Source organism: Mastomys coucha, chromosome X (genome assembly GCF_008632895.1).
Source record: "Mastomys coucha isolate ucsf_1 chromosome X, UCSF_Mcou_1, whole genome shotgun sequence".
NCBI classification, from domain to species: Eukaryota; Metazoa; Chordata; class Mammalia; order Rodentia; family Muridae; genus Mastomys; species Mastomys coucha.
In genome coordinates this window covers 124,436,457-124,446,224 of record NC_045030.1, presented here as the reverse complement: position 1 = coordinate 124,446,224, position 9,768 = coordinate 124,436,457, and the positions used below count along the sequence as shown (strand labels likewise).

General features: G+C 40.3%; 1 long non-coding RNA gene and 1 other non-coding gene across 2 annotated transcripts; both read left to right on the top strand.

Annotated features, from left to right (window-relative positions):
- Window positions 1-3,178: 3,178 nt before the first annotated feature.
- LOC116096199 lies at window positions 3,179-3,310 on the top strand. The gene has a single exon (XR_004120889.1). It is a non-coding gene; the product is annotated as a small nucleolar RNA SNORA17 (small nucleolar RNA).
- A 4,598-nt stretch (window positions 3,311-7,908) lies between these two features.
- On the top strand, window positions 7,909-9,397 carry LOC116094437. Its single transcript, XR_004120111.1, has 2 exons — window positions 7,909-7,987; window positions 8,888-9,397. It is a non-coding gene; the product is annotated as an uncharacterized LOC116094437 (long non-coding RNA).
- The last annotated feature ends 371 nt before the right edge of the window (window positions 9,398-9,768 follow it).

The window sequence follows — 9,768 nt, the reverse complement described above, 5'->3', positions numbered from 1 at the left end:
AAACTCTCAGCAGCTGCTTCGGCATCTTGCCTATATGCTGATCTTCTGACCATGATGATCATGGACTCTAGTCCTCTGGAATCATGTGATACTATAAACATTTTATAAGTTGTTTTCATGTCTCTTCACAATATTCAAAAAGCAACTAATACATCCAGAATGTAGTGAGATGATGAAAAGCACAAGTTCTTTAAGTCAAATATAATTAAATGAAAAGGAAATGGTATGACAGTAGGTAATGGCACTCTAAGTTCTAAGATTCCCATTACCTGCACGACTCTATTTATAGTTCTAAATTCTTGCAAGACCCTCCATCTAGCTGACTTCTTTTTATGACAAAGATAAGGATGTTCCAATGACTAGGTAGATGGTCCTTTTTATACATTGTATAATTGTTTCCCCACAAAAGCAGCACTGATAGCCAATTCTTCTCCCAGGAACAGCCACTGATTGATCCAGAGCAGTTCCTCTGATAGCCAAGTGATCCAGAAGGCACATTACCACAAGGGTTGCCTTGTAACATCAACCATGGTCATTAGAAAATTAATCCGCAGTGGGATACCCCATATAGTTTCCATTTATAATTACCCTAAGGATTTATTGGATATTGTACCTTGTTGAGTTTTACCTAAACTTTAATGGGTTAAAGTCACTTTGAAACATCTGATGAGAGACAACATGCTTCCAATTATATAAAAGAGCTTCCATTTGTCTCAAAATATCTTGGCCCTATAAATATTAAGGCATATTGGGTAGGATATATGAACCAAAGACACCTTAATGATCTTTGTTATTCTACCAGCAGAACTTTGTAATGGTGTCTGTGCCTCATTGACTCCCTGTAGATATAACCAACATCAGGCTGAAGTGGCCATGGTGGGGCATCAATGTCACTGTGCAATTATGGACATATAGATCCCGGTGTCAGGAGGCCCCAGGTAAGTTTTATCATTAAGTACAACTTCATTTCTGATTTTCCTTTACTCTTTGTAATGAATAAGCACAATTTCAGGACTCCAAAACTCCATCTTTATAGAGCTGATAATCTTTCCTCTTTTACCATTGGGGAATATCACCAGTAGAGCTATTTCTTTATTTAAGTTTGTTTTAAAACATTTATTTATTTATCATGTGTAAGTACACTGTAGCTGTCTCCAGACACACCAGAAGAGGGCATCAGATCTCATTACGAATGGTTGTGAGCCACCTTGTGGTTGCTGGGATTTGAACTCAGGAACTTTGGAAGAGCAATCAGTGCTCTTAACCGCTGAGCCCTCTCTCCAGCCCCTTTATTTAAGTTTTAATATCAAGATAAGTTTGGGGCAACTGAGTCAGGACCTCAATATATAATCTTCATGCATCATCCCAGGTGAATCTGTGGTCCCTGTAGGTTCTGACTGCCTCTTCCTAAAATAAGTCTTAGTGTGCTTAGAGGCAAGGATCCATATGCCATCACAGTGATGGCTTAGAGTCTCATGTTCTGGATTTGTTTAAGTCAAGTGGTAGAACTGAGGTTTGGGGTTGCCTGATAGAGCTGATCAATGATGCACTTTGGTCACTGAAGTTTATCAATTTGCCATGTTAGTTTGGGGGGTCCCATACAATGATATATCCTACTGTTTGACAGGAACTGTGAGGGCCTCATCTGCCACTTCCCAACCCTCACAAGAGATTGCCCATTAATATCCATTGTAATCAGCATTCATAATCAGCCCATCTGACATCATAGGCACAAACCAAGGTCTATGTAGACCATCTATGGGGTACTGGAGCCCACTTTATTTTTTTTTTATTTTGAAATTTCTATGGTAGCAATTATATGCAAAATGTCCCATTTTCCAACTTTTATACCAGGTACTGTTTTTCTCCCCTCAGTGTATATAATGTCTTTAAGGTCTGCTGCATGAGCCACTCCTTGAAAGTGGCTAGTACCTATGTCTGCACACAATCTAATCATCTCTTATAAATGTAAGCACTTATAAAAACCCCTAAGTGCCTCCTTGGAATCTTGTTAGCAATTGTTTCATAAGCACCATCCCTGCCTTGGGGTCAGCTATAAGACATCTCATAACTCAAGTTTGATCCTGAGAACCTAAGGAAAAAGAGGTTAATACTTTACTATAACACCGCATGGCCTCAACGCAATCTGAGTGATGGGAAAATTTGGCCCAAGGGTGTAAACTTAAATTGTACTACCCTGCAGGTTGATCTGTTTTGTAAAAATAAAGGAAAATTGTATGAACTTATGTTCAAGTCTTCATCGTTCTCTACCAGGAAGGTGGAATATACAATAAGTAATTAAAAGGGGAAAAACACTGATCTCATAAATGATCCCTTTCTGTGTAAATTTTAGTTTTCAAGTGAGAAGCATTAAAGCAACAGGGCCTGAATAAAGTGTCTCCTCCCATTTCACAGAGCTCCATGGCAACTCCACATTTTTCCATTGACCCCAAGGAACCAGAAAATAGGAGAAAGCAGCACTACAGAAAAACAGAGCTTCCTATCAACCATCCTGTCTTAGGCCTACAGAACTCCTTAAAGACAGCACCTGGCACATAAAGACAATATGTGGTGATGCTGCTTTCTCAATTGCAGACCTCCAAATCATGAGAGAGAAACTCATAACCCTCTCTGAGGATCTCTCCAGATTGACCAGTAACTTGTAAACTATAACTTTCACTCTTTTACTTCCATAGAATAACTGGTACTTAGTCTCAACTACTTCCTCTACTCCATGGAGAAAAGTAAAGGACTTTCAAGTAGGCTAAACAGCATGCAGACAAGTTACTTAGTCAAAGTCCTAATGTTTTTCAGCCAAAAATATAGGTCATAAGAGATCAAGGGCCCATTATTGGAATTATAACAGCAGGGACACCAAGGTGTGGAGTGATATTAGAAAGTCATATTTTAGGAAGGAAAATGCATTAAGATATGTTAACTCTTACAAGTCAGAGAGTCCACTCAATGAAATGAATAAAATCTCATCTTATTTTTCAATAAGCTAACTAGAGGCCTTCAGAAAATTCACCAACCTAGATCCCTTATCTCCAGAAAGACAACCCTTTCCAGGTCAGCATTTTATTAGTTTCTGATATACACAGAAAGCATCTGAAATTACAGATAAGACCCCAACCCCTCAGGATCAGCTGTTGGACTTGTCTTTTAAAAAATGTCTCTGCCTTCCCCTAAAAGCATTGCAGGAGTGGCCTCTGTGTCACATGTGTATCAGTAGGTGGCAGAGATGAGAGAGGCAATGTCTACATTCAGTGTTCTGACCTATGGACACCTGAATGATTAGTAGCCTAACATTCCCTGAGAAAAGCAAGCCTAAGAAGACTACCAGACCACTAGTCTGGCACCACACAGGCCCTGACAGCTCCCAAGACTAGAAGGAATCTGGAGACTAGAAGAATCCAGTCTAGGCCTGAGAGCCCTGGGAGGGACGGAGTCCAAGACAGACAATCTTCACATGAGGCCATTCAGGTGGGTGAGGTGAGGAGCAAGCCTGAGATGACTACCAAACCAGAACCATGGGGCCTGGACAGGGAGCTAGCCTGAGATGCTCACCAATTGGGTACCACACAGGCCTGGAGTTAGGGAAACATGTATGAGATGACCCCTCCCTGACATCATAATGCATGAGTAAGACATAGAACTCCTGAGATCACTCCTGAGATGACTCCAGACACTCAGAGACTCCAGGCACCTCTAAGAGGAGCAAGTTAGTGGTGAAGAAATGAAAGAGAAAGAGAAACCGAAGAATGTGCACACAGTGAAGAGAGGTAGAATTGGAGACTCCAGGGTAGTCAGGTACAGTCTGATATGAGTAGTCAGTAATGTCACCTGGGACCATGTTGGGGTCCTGTCCTGGTCTGCTACCAAGGGACATGTACATGGCCCTGAATTATCAGGATTCTGTTACCACCAAAACCAAGCATAAGTCCTTGGTCTGAGCTGCCACTTAAGGATACTTTGATGTCTGAGGACTGTGCAGAACTAGTCCCAACCCTTATATGAGTATTGTGGGAGTGTGGTAGTTTGAATATGCTCGGCCCAGGGAGTAGCACTATTAGTAAGTGTGACCTTGATGGAGGAGGTGTGTCCTTGTTGGAAGAATTATGTCACTGTGGGGGTGGGCTTTGAGACTTTCCCCCCAGCTGCCTGGAAAATAGTAGTCTTCTTTTTGCATTTAGAACAAGATATAGAACTCTCAGCTCCTCAATCACCATGCCAGCCAAGACAGTGTCATGCTTCCTGCCATGATGATAATAGACTGAAGCTCAGAACCAGTAAGCCAGCCCCAACTAAATGTTTTCCTTTATAAGAGTTGTCTTGGTTATGGTGTCTCTTCCTAGCAATGTATCCCTAACTAAAACAGGGAGATATGGTCCTGGGGGCATAAAATCAGGTTAGTTGACCCTGTCCATAGCCAGCTGCAGTACTCAGGAGAGCAGGCTCCACACATTGAGGGAGTTGCAGGTGAGATAGCTCCAAGGATAGGAGCATAGGTGGCTCTACCATTAGTCTTATAAGTGGTAGAACAGATGAAGGAAAGATAACCTTCTCCACCACCCCCCTCACAACCTGTGGCAGGTGGGTGACCTGGTCCTGAGGTCATAAGATCAGGAGAGGTGGCAATGCCCCTCACCAACTGCAGCACTTGGGAGATTGGGCCCTGCACCTCACCTAGGCAGCACATCAGAGGTAAGCCTATTGACAGGTTTGCAGGCAAGTCACCCCCGGGGGCATGAGCATGAAAGAGCTGGCCCCACCACTTGTGTGCAATGCAATAACATGGATGAGGGAGAGATGACCTCTCTTTCCCCCAAAAAGCATCAGGGTGGAAGAACAGCTCAGATACCTCTCAGGCTCAAACCCTGGGCTTTGGATTGGACCACCCCAACATCTACCCTATCTATGAACTGTTGGTCCTACAGATCCAAAACTGGATCTCCAAGACACAGAAAAACAACAGGATATCTGAATGGAGTACCAATGAGGCTTCCAGTATTGATAAAATAGCAGAAGCCAGAGGCCTTGAACTACACCAATGATTCATTGCAATGAATATTTGCAAGCAAAGTGTAGACTGAAGCGTATACTGTGGTACACACTATGACACACATACATTGTTTTTTCTCACTTGTGGGGAAGGTTGCAAGGGTAGAGGGTGGGTAGAAGTGGAAGGAGAAATGAGTGGGATTGGGGTACATGATATGAAATTCATAAACAACCAATAAATTTTTAAATGACTCTAGAGGAAGATCAATGGGAAAATAGGAGAGTAGAGACATTTAACTTTGAAGATGATATTGGCAAGACCTATCTACCAAAAGATCCTCATTAATATATGCCAAAGATGAGAAAGCCAAAATTAGGTCTGCTAGACAAAATTCCATTCCACTTGGCATGTATCTGTATCATCCCATTCCACCCACTCTAGCCATGTCTTACATGGGAAAATATAAGGTCTGGCTTTGAGAGGTGAATTGCCCCCATACTCAGAGTACGAAGAGGCCAATGTTCAATATTATGGCTACTTAACATTGCTAAGAATTTCCAGGAAATAGGCTGGGTTTCAATTCCTGACATTTGGATCTTATCTGAAAGAACTTATGTAACTCTAAATGTGGCTAGTAAGAAAATTAATTTAATGGATATTGGGACCAATTACTCAGTCCTCTTATTTGCTGGAACTTTCCTACTAATTAATAGATATAGTAGAAGGACTCTCCCAAAGATAGTACTTTGTTCCTCCAATGCTCTGTCAATTTGAAGACAAGTATGTTTCACTGCCTGATTGCACGTACCCTTCTTTCTCTTTGAGAAAACATTTATTGAGCCTCCTAGGGGCAGTCTTCCAATTTCACAATGTCCGTAGATGTCCAAATATCCTATGTAATTGTCAAACACCATGACCAAGGCAACTCTTATAAAGTACAGCAATTAATGGGGCTGGCCTACTGTTTGGGAAGTTCAGTCTATTATCATCATGGCAGGAAGCATGGCAGTGTCCAGTCAGCCATGGTACTGGAGGAGCTGAGAGCTCTACATCTTTGTTGGGAGTCTGCTAGGAAAAGGCTGGCATCCACAGGCAGCTAGAAGAAGGGTCTCAAAGCCCGCTCCCCCCAGTGGCACACTTCCTCCAGGGCTACACCTACTCCAACACGGCTGGACTTCCTGGTAGTGCCACTTGTTGGGCCAAACATATTCAAACAACCACAGCACTCAAGTATTCCTAAGAAATATTAACAAGAGTAGACTCAACTGTCTGAGACACAGGGAATCCGTGGTTGAGTCAAAACTTCTTGCCCAATAAAAATCTACTTAAAACCTGGTTAATTTATTTTATTCAAACAGTATCCATTGGAAAAGGAAACTAGATCAGGATTACAAACTATCATTGAAATTTTTCTAAAACAAGGGCTGCCAGAAGTCTGAAAAAGGCAAAAAAAAAAAAAAAAAAAAAAAAAAGTGTTGCCCATCACTCTAATGGGTGAATGGCTCTGAAATCTAACACCAAGTTCAATTCCTACAAATTATTACATGGATTTTTCTTCTCCACTAGATTGTGAGAATGATTAGATGATGCAATACTTTAATTTCCCTTCCTCCTTTTCCAGGAATAAGGTATTGTCTTAGTTACTGCTCTGTTGCTATGAAAAGACACCATTAAAAAAACTTTATAAACAGCTGGGCGGTGGTGCCATACCTTTAATTCCAGCATTTGAGATGCCGACCCTGGCAGATTTTTGATTTCTAGGCCAGCCTGGTCTACAGAGTGAATTCCAGGACAGCCAGGGATACACAGAGAAACCCTGTCTCAAAAAAACAAAACAAAACAAAAAACACTTTATAAAATAAAGCATTTAATCAGGGACATGCTTACAGTTTCAGATCATCATGTTAGAGCTCATGACAGAAGACTAACAGGGTGCCAGAGCAGCATCTTAGAGGTTACATCTTATCCAGAAGGAGCAGACAAAGAGAGACTGGGCTTGGGGTGAGCTTTTGAAACCTCAAAGCCCATGCCCAGAAATACACCTTCTCCAACAAGGCCATACATCCTAATCTTTCCTAAGTGATCCACTGACTAGGAACCAAACACTTAAATTTATGAGCCTATGGAACTTTTTCTTGATCAAACCACCACAAATATCCACAGTTTCCTACTTTAAACAAGGTTGCTTCCTCTGACTATTTAGTTTACCGGAAGCTATAACAACTACAGCAACAACTATCCTTTTTGAAGACTACTAATCAGTATGGAGGAAATGAGGGCCCTATGTATCTTTCTACTATAACCCATACATTAAGTCATCAACAGTAAGATGAGAAGCAGCCCAAGAACTAAGAACCCAAATTTGAAGGCCACACAAATTTCCTTCATAAATGGATGAGTTTCTTGTTTAGATATAGCTGATACATTTACAGTGGCACTAAATGTTCCATTTGCATTATCAGTGTGTGATTTGTATAAGAAAGCAGAGAAGAACCACACTGGAAACCAAAGTGATAGAGAATCAAATCATAAATCCTTCGATCTAAGTTTCTTGTGTCCTGTGTCCTGGGGCAACAGAATGTTAAACTATTCTCCTAGTAACCATTTTCATGACTCTGTCTTAGTAATAAATGGTAATAAGGACAAGCCCTTTGCACACCTCTGTCAGATACTGGGATTTTGTTACCAAATGATCAGAGGAAAGGCTAGTCAATCTATTTTCCTTATTTTAATCTTCTAATCCTTGTCATTCTGAATGTGACCCAAAAAGACCCCCCTACTGTACCACCTCTTCTCCTCTGGGTATGTAATAATAATTTACATGGTAATTGTGCCTCTTCTTTTGTGTATTAGAAAATATAGGATTCCTCTCTTTCACCTCAAAACTTTTCCATTTTTACAGCATATGTTTGAGTCCAGGAATCAGCACCTGCTGTAAGCCTACTGGACACTGGATACTTTCTATCTTGCCCCAGAAATGATAAGGTTAATATACTGTTTTGCCCTCTTTCACAGACTTACCCAAATATACTATACAGAATTCCCAACTTCTGAGTATATTAACAAGCTGGAGTCTTTTCTCCAATCGTACCAGATACAGCCTCCTACAGAAAAAGAACAGATATTGCCCCAAGGTTACTAAGCAATCCTGAGGTCTGTGGCCTAAATACTGACAACCCAGTGTTAGAACTATCATGATGGAGGTAGAGTATACTCAGAGGTTTATTCCCACCTACAGGAGATTTAATTCAAAAAGGTCAATCTAAAACCTGTCCTTGGCACTAACAACAAACATGGGAGGCCATTTTAATTGCTATCAGGGCACAACAGGAAAGTCCTCACTGTTTCTCATAAATGTTCCTGCAGAATTGTAAGGCCTTAGAAATTTTGGCAGCCAAAGCAGGGGGAAATCTATGCAATGCTTAATAGAATATATTGCTTTTGGATTAATAAGTGACAAAAATAGTTGAACAAAGTTGTATGAAATTAAAGATGATTAACAACTACCCAATTCTTGGGGAATAAAGGAATAGCTCACTGGTTGAGAGTTCTTGCTGCTCTTCCAGAAGACCTCTGTTCCCAGTACCCAAATTAATTCCCAATCTTTTGTAATTCAAGTGCAAGGCTCTCTTGTAGACTCCATAGGCATTTTCACACATGGAAATATACTCACACAGACATACACACAGAAATATTTTTTAAAAATTTAAGATTAGTCACATATACTCTCTAGTATCTATAAAAGTGATGACTAGTCATTCTCTTTGGATTCATGAGGAGCTGGTTGAAAGAAAGTAGATGCAGTGACTCCAACAATCACATTTTATTAACTTGTGCTTTTGTTCTCTGTATCCTAAACCTAATAACCTGATTTGTATCTCCTAGAATCGAACAATTACTACAAATTAAAGTGCCGACATCCAAGGCTACCAACCACTGGCTGACACAGAAAATGAAATGGAACCTCCTCTCTAGTCCATGGACAGAATAAAGAAAACATTATATGTTTTTAGGCAGGACCCCTACCTTTCATCAGCATGGAAACAGCCATGGAAGATGAATTATTAGTCTTCTGCACCCAAAAAGATTTCTGGGACAATTTTTACTGATGAATTAAGACCAGAGAAGAATAGAGTGGAGAGGCATATTTCAGAGATTAACATATAAAAAACATCAGTATAGAAAAAGTAGAGTCCTTTAGCCCCCATTGGCTTCATTCAACTAAAGGAGTATAATGTAAAAGGCCCACCTCATTATATAAACCTTAGAGAGACAAGTATAAGTGACCCCAAAAAAGGTCATGCAGCTCTCCCTCTCCACTCTTTCTCTTAGAGTCAGGCCACAGGCTAGGTCTGGTGCACCTCCTTTAATAAAATATCTCCTTTCCAGTAAGTATTTTTATATCTCTGCACAGTTCATTGTAAGAGGCACAAGAACTTAGATACTCCGGTGGCTGTCCTCCAGATTCAAATACATGCCTGTAACAGTCTGGACTTCTGATTTAGATAATCATTTTCTTCCCTGAACTACTAGAGGATTTATTGACTATATGATTCACTTATTAATTATTCATTCACTGCCTTCCAACAACTTTTTAAATCAATTTTATTATTTTTCTGATCATAAAAACTGAATGTGTTATTCTTTAAAATATAACATATGGAATGTTCTAAAGAATAAGATAAAAAAATCATCTATAACCCAATGAAAAGGAAAAAATCCCTATTAATATTTAGACAAATTTCCCTTTCATGTTTATATAGTAT